A 7871-nucleotide genomic window follows, 5' to 3' on the forward strand; every position below is an offset into this window, starting at 1 on the left:
ACATCAAAAGACTACCACTCGCTACTAATTATCAGCTGTCTGGATCAAGTTGGTATCTTTGTATACATAGCAATAACATTCATCCCAAAACAACTTTTTGAACAACTCAATAAAACAATATTTACTATTTATATTTATTCTGATGCACGATAAGCTGCACTTTTAATAGATTTTACAGATGAATGTGAAGTAAAATTTTATGTAGTTTTATACAATTGCTATTCTTAGCAATAAAATCTATAACAAAAACAACTTTTTAAATAATCTAATAACGCAATATTTAGTATTAACATTTATTCCCAATCATTGAATGCTGCAGATTTAATAGATTTTGCAGATGAATGATAGTTAAAACTTTATGTAATTTTATACAATCACTATCCTTAGCAATAAAATCCTTACCAGAAGCAACTTTTTGAACAAGCTAATAACGCAATTCCGAATCATTTAAAGCTGCAAGTTTAATAGATTTTCCAGATAATTGAGAAGTAAAAATTTATGAAGTTTTATAAATTATACTCCATATATATAGCAATAATATCCTTCAGAAGAAGAACTTTCTGAACAATCCTATTAAACAATATTTATTTCTTACATTTATTTTGCTTCACTGGAAGTTGCACTTTTAATAGATTTTACAGATGAAAAGTGAAATTTGAAGTGGTTTTATCACAATCGGTTCTGAAGGTATGAGAGAGACACACATACACACAAACTTTTAATTTTATTATTACATATGTAAGTACTTTGGCCCTTAGAAAGCTTGAAAAATTTAAACTTTTTAGTTTTAAATTTTTATAAGTTTCAGATAAATGTGAAAGAACATCTTGGAATAAGTAGGTAAAGCATATTAAGTAACTCACAGAAAACAGATAACTAACTATCGCGGCTTGCTTGTAAAATCCATGACAGAGTAAAGAAACTTTCACTTTATTCCGCATAAACAACGCTGCCTAGGAGTTCAATAAGAAAAGCTGATGTAATTTACATGCCTTTTCAAATTCGAATTGAAATAATGTAATCGCGATACATATTAAAAGATAAGAAACCACAAAACATTATTTGTTTATATTTGAGTGTCACATACGAAATGCAATGCCATAGTTAAAAGTTGAAAGTGCTTTAAAATTTTAAGCAAATTCTCTTTGTTTAATATTCCCGGATCAATCAAAATACCGAAGATAAAAGAATTTATGTATTTGGCTTATTCCCTTCATTTGCATAACATGAAACTTGGCAATGAAGAATCCTCACAAATCTCTGTTGGAAGTGATCTCACACGAACCCTTCTCTCTGTAAATACAGCCATTCTTAACTTAAAAGTTTCAACACGATCCACTTCTTAAAATGTTGGTGCATGAAACGTTTTGTGGGCAGTCATTATTATGTTAATGTAACACCTTAGAATAGATTTGAATACATAAATTTAAAATAGGCAAGAATATATTAGAAGAACTGTTGTGGAGGAAAGAAATTGAAGTTTGAATGTGGGCATCGTGTTCAGGATGAAAGCGTTGTGCCCGCGATAGAAATTTCTGCAGCAAAGAGATTTATGCGGAGAGGTTTTTCTTTTGAATATTGAATGTGTTCTGGTGAAGTCTTATTCGGAGATTTGACTGTAAAGAATGAGATTTATTTCATTTTTCAAGAGTTGAAAAAGTTTAGTAGGAATGTGTCAGAGGAACAGTTATTTATCATTGAAAGGACTTTAATAAACGAATTAATTTGTTGGTAATTTTTTGACATAAGATAGAAAAAATTTTTATTTTTTGAAACCATTTTTTTGGTTTCATATTTGAGGCAAAATATAATTCTGATACTTTAACATTGCTGGACTGTGTCTTATAATTAGTATTACTTTTAAAGTTACGTATATTATAGTTTAATGTTGAACTTATTTTTCTGAATATCTAGGAATAATTTCAGACTTTTAATTCAAACCCACAAATATTTTCCTTTTTTGTTTTATTTTACATTTCTTTAACATTAAGACTAGGTAAATATAACTTCAACCATAATTTCTCGCAAATTTACAGAAACGAAATATAATATTGTGTTAAGGAGGTATCATATTAAAAGAGGCATAACAAGATTTGCATTATTTAACAATTAAACAAATATTTCATCTAATTCTTTCTCAATAAATATGTATTACGTCTTTTTTTCAAGGTAGTCATGCTGAAGTCGAAATCATATGCGATTAATAGATTATATTTCTTTAATCGTCTAAAATAATAACATAAATATTATAAATATAAAATAATATTAAATGTTATAAATATGTACAAATATATACCTTTATAATAGTATTTTAAAATATACAAAATTTATATCATATTAAAAAAAATATATATCTTTAAGGAAATTATAGCAATATTTTTGAGTTTTTCACTCTTAAGTATTGTTTGTATAAAAAGGAAGAAATTTATCATTATTTTTCTCATTTACCATTTCATTATTCTTAGAGAACGTAGGGATAATTGTTTTCGTGCTCTGTATTTCTGTCTGATTTCATCTAAAAATAGTGTTTTTCATTAAATATTTTCAAAGCGCTAGCTGTCACTTAGAGTATAGAAAGAATATTTATGCGAATTGGAGAACTTTTACATCATGTTTATACTTTTCTTTTAATTGTTGGTGGAAATAAATAGGAGGTTACAAATTGAGAGGTGTTTTGGGTAAAATACTTAAAATGAATACCTTCTTTTGTTTTGGCCAACTTCATTGATTTTACTAAGAAAAGAAAATAGGTTTGCGAGATTATTTTTCCTAAAAAATTAAGACAGGGTCAAATATAATATTTTATAGTAATGTAGTTGTTATCTGACGAGATCAGAAATATATAATATGTATTATTGGTGTAGGTATTAAACGGTATTCAGTTAATTTAAAATTTCAAAATAATTAAATTCATTTTTCAATTTAAATTCATTTATTTATAAATGAATTAACTGAATAAAGAAGCAAATTGGCTTTTAGAGCTTACCAAAATCGAATATAGATTAAAAAAGATATCAAGTAATAAAAAACATTTCCATAAATAGAAGAGAATTCAATAATCTATGAAATCATAAAACAAAACGGAATTGCATCAAAAGTTGAAGAAGATCCTTCACTTTGTTGATTGATAATAGAACCTACAGATGGTGGTGTAAGTGCCTTAAAAATAAAACTGGAACTTCTAATTTACTGAATCTTAAAATTTGATATTATCAGAACTATAGACGGATGAAAACTGTGTTGCTTCAAACTTAAAATTTCAGCAATCATATCGAAACTAATTTAGAGTTGTTAAGTCTTGTTATTGTTTTCCATTAAATCTTGTTATGAATGCGAATACCTGTTTTTAGCGAACAAAAACCATTGAACCATCGATTTGTGATTATGAACATCAATAAAAGTATTTGCGTACAGTATTGGACAAGGATGAAAATGAGTTTGAATACACATATAGTAAGTACTCCAAGGGAAAGGCTATTTTTGCATCAAGTTATTTGCTTAAATCATTTTAGTTTCTTAAATAGAAACGGTTGCACGACATTTGTTTTTAATTTTTTGTTCCTTGTTTTTAAGGTAATGCATTCTTGTTCTACGTTGAAGTTTATAGTTCTTCAGCACTTCTGCTTCCAAAAATTTAAAAAAAAAATTAATGTCTTTTTCAATTTACATTAAAAGTTTTCTCAAAAGTTATGTGAATAAGAAACAATGCACAATAGGCTTACGTTTTTTACTTTCTAGTAAAGTACAAAAGCCAGCTCAGATATTGAATTAAAAAAAGTTTGGACAAAACTACTAGAATATGGTATCATTTCTCTTGTTTCTTACTCTATAGAAACACCAAAAAATGCTCGATATTTTCCATAAAAGCGCTTTGGTGATGATTTTGGTAAAATTAATAATAAAATGTGCTTAAGTGATAAATAATAAGTGATAAATTTGTTAAATGTGCTAAAATTTAAAATTGTATTTTGATACCATCTTAGCATGATATAAAAACCATTTATTCAGTTAAATTTACTTTTAACTTTTGTATTTTTATTAAATATGTGGTAATAAGAGATATAATTTTGGAAATCAGAATTTCCAGTACACCTTTACTATATGAACAGAAGCAAACTAATAGGTAAAATACAGAATATTTTGGTTTTATTAAGTGGGATTATGTTTTTTATTCAACCATAACGATACATTACTGTAATTTCTTCAGACGTTTTTCTTCCGTGTGTTTCTTGTCTGGCATCTTGGTTAGTGTCCGTCTTATTTTTCTTTTCTTTGGGAATAGAATACGAAACACTTGGTACCAACAAAAATACATTAGAGTAGAACCAAACAAAAAGGACACGTTACTACTTTTTAACATACTACTTTTACGATATTTAAAGAAATATATTCATAATCGCACATAATTCACTAGTTAATTTTATTTTAATTTTATTTATCTAGTTAATTTTATTATGACATTTTCAAATATTTTTTCTTTTATAAATGTTTCTTAGAAGACACTTTTTGATATTATTGTTTTATGCATTGTATATGTTGGAGCAATATTATAAATAAATATTGCGTGCCGGATAGCGGGTATATCATTAACTCTAAAAGTAAGACATTTAACATGAAGTTAAATGAGCAGATGTGTAAACAAATTTCGAAGCTACTGCTTTTCGAATTATATTTTTAATTCCGAGACATTTAAATCCTTTAATTTCCTTCATTCGTTTAAAGGAAGTTATTGTTTTAAAATATACTATAGACGATTAAATTTTTTAAATATATTTAAAAGATAACTGTGGTGCTTGCTAGATTATAGCTTAAATCTTAAAAGTTGCTTTAATTTGCGTGTTCTGTAATGATTAATTATCTTTGATTCGCTATATTCTGTTATTTGAAATTGAATCATCAATGTAATTGATATCAAAGGTGGGCTACGTCACCAAATTAGTACACTTAAAGTTAATTGAAACTATTTGTTCATAGTTATGTTCTTAAAATGTGTATTTATTAAACTAAATAATTAAAAATCGAAGGTAATTAAAATCGAATAAAAAGTTCTGCACTGAAAACAGAAATTAATGGAAAAAAAGGAACTACTTTTTTGAAGATAAGCATAAAAAATCTTAAATATTATTATTGACATCAATAATAATTAATTTTGGTAATTGTTACTAATTGAAATAAAGTTATAAGTTAGTAATTAAAAGGAAAAATAATAAAAAAACATTCATTTTGGGTTGTTGTTTCTAATACCACTTGCCAATATCAGCAAGTCTGATTGGTGAAACCAAGCGAATTTAAGGCAGAAGGTGTGTTTTTGTTCCTCATTGACGCCGTCTATTGTCAAGAATACGACTTTAGGCGCACACACCTCACCATCCGCTTATAGTGTGGACCCATATATGCATCCATTCATTTATCCACAGATTGTAATTTTGACCTGAACCAGAGAACGATTAACCTCCAACTCAGCACCCACAGATGTTTGATTTGTTATAGAAACATGGAAGACTTCGTGACTCGACAAATTTAACGTGTGCCAGTCCCTATTTGCTACAAGGATAGTCTATGTAAGGCGGGTATCGAACTCACGATCATGGACCATACTTAAATTTGGGTAGTAGATAGTAACTGAAATTTAAAGATAAGCTATTAACTAAAAGCAAAATCATTTTAGAAAATGAACTTATTTGTAATAGGAAAGTATAAAAAGTCGCCAAACTATCCCAATGATGCTTAAAATTGGTATCAGGGAAATTAGAGCAGTGTCATTAAGTTCAAATACATTCATATAAGTTTAAAGATACAAAATATATTATGAGTAAATTTGGCGCTGTTTACAGCAGCACCAATGTGGTAAATTTTTATGATGGATTTATGCGGTAGATTGCAGGAGAAAATAGCTAGATTGTGGTAAATGCTATAAATCACGAGTTGCCTCCTGCAATGTTATGCCAAGGGATACTGAATACACTTAATCTTTATTTCGATGGACTACATACGTGTTTTGCTTAATCTAATAACAAAAAACCACCGAGAAGTGCGACAAACAATAATAAAATTAAAAAAAAAATCATTGGAATTACATTATTTGTGTTGTCGGTATATGTGTTACAGTTTTGTGCTCGATTTTGTAGTGTTGTTAAGTACTGATTTATTAAGGTTTTTCCCCCTCATTACAAAGAACGGGTATTCAGCTTGTGTAACAGTAATAAACAAATTTCTTTTAGATACACATGCAAATTCTCTTTCTTGCTGTATCAACTAAAACTTATAATTGCCAAATTTTATTTCTTTCTTTCTTGATATATGTATTTTCTGGAAATCTTATAACTCATTTGCACGTGACAATAATATGTTTAATTTCAATTTTTGTTGCGCATTTTGGCAACCCAAAAAGTTTTTGTGACACGCTTTTCCTTCTCTCTTTTATACGAGCCAGTCCATATGTGACACTTCACCAATTAAGCAAATTTTGTATAATTATAAACGTCCTCTAATAAAATTTATATTTTGTCAAAAAATTCAGTTGTTTCCCTCGTTTCTAAATTTATTGAATTTATTACTTCAATAGCATTATTAAAGATATAATCTTAAATTTAATGTGCAAAATTTCAGTTAATGCTATAGTAAATTAGTGTCAGAAAATGTTTATCAAAGTTAAGTAAATACAAAAAAGCTGTTACTATAGAACATTTTTTAAAATATACAAACTGAATTTGGCCTGATATGTATATATTGATGAATGAAAACTATTTTGATGTAACTACATTTATAACCGTTGAATTTGCCCTCACGAAGATGATTACTTAGATTTTCAAATCAAAAGAGATGTGTAATACATCTTGTTTGTTCACATCAATTAGATTTTATACTCTAAATAAAACTGATAGTTATTTAAACTTCATAACATGAAACTGCGAGGAAATAAGAACTTTAGGCAAAAATTTTTGTACTTTTAATGTATATAAAAATATAATATATAAATAAATATGCAATATTACATACTTTTAATACTTATTAATAAAACGTGGTTAATTACAGGTTAAAAAGAGGAGAACAATTTACGAATAGCAGTGCAGCGGTGAAACGATAGTACTTAGAGATAGAACATGCAATAAACTTCCAGTGTATCCTGTTTTTGATAAAATAGAGCTGTGTAATTTAGTAAATAAAACAGTTATGTTTAAATTAACCTACAGTTCTATTTAATCTAATAACTGCTGTCTTTTTTGAGCTATTGGAAAAACAGAATCGTCTGCAATTCAATTCAAAATAATCAGTATAGGTAAAAGTATGAAAAATTAGTTTTTCGCACTCCTCTCTCAAACGTTCTAATTGAACTTTATAAACGATTTTAAGGTGGAAGGCGGAAAATACTTCTAGCACCTACTGTTCAAATTTCAAAACTTGTTCGCTAACAGTTCTGGAGTCATGAAGGATACACAGACAGACATACGTACTATTACATTTTATCATATTAGACAATTATGTGCATTCAGCAAACATCCTACAGAATTCATAATAAGATTAATAATAATGAATTTTTTATCATAATTTTAGGATTTGTCAATTTTTTTGAGATGAGGTGTTTCTTTGCAACTTCATATTTTACGGACTTTTCAATTTTTTCAATTAAACAAAGTTTTTTTTTTAGTTGTGATAGTTTAATTTATTAATTTTCAAGCACGTAAGAAATTTTAATTTTTTAAAAAATTTTTTAATAATTTTTTCAATAAAGTTTCCTTCGGAACAAGTATCAAAAAGCAAAAATTTTTTTTAATACAAATTCTATTTTAGCTGTAAAATGTTATTTTAACTGCCATGAACAGTTAGAAATTTTAAAGTGTGTAAAGCAATAAAATGGTGCTAATTGGGTG

At 27.3% G+C, this 7871-nt stretch overlaps 1 protein-coding gene across 2 annotated transcripts in view; it reads right to left on the minus strand.

Annotated features, from left to right (window-relative positions):
- LOC107437431 (uncharacterized) overlaps positions 1–7871 on the minus strand; it is a 455576-nt gene that overhangs the window by 122211 nt on the left and 325494 nt on the right. The window lies entirely within an intron of this gene.

This window comes from Parasteatoda tepidariorum, chromosome 7 (assembly GCF_982258835.1).
Source record: "Parasteatoda tepidariorum strain Cologne lab strain chromosome 7, Ptep-v5.0, whole genome shotgun sequence".
Classification (NCBI taxonomy): Eukaryota; Metazoa; Arthropoda; class Arachnida; order Araneae; family Theridiidae; genus Parasteatoda; species Parasteatoda tepidariorum.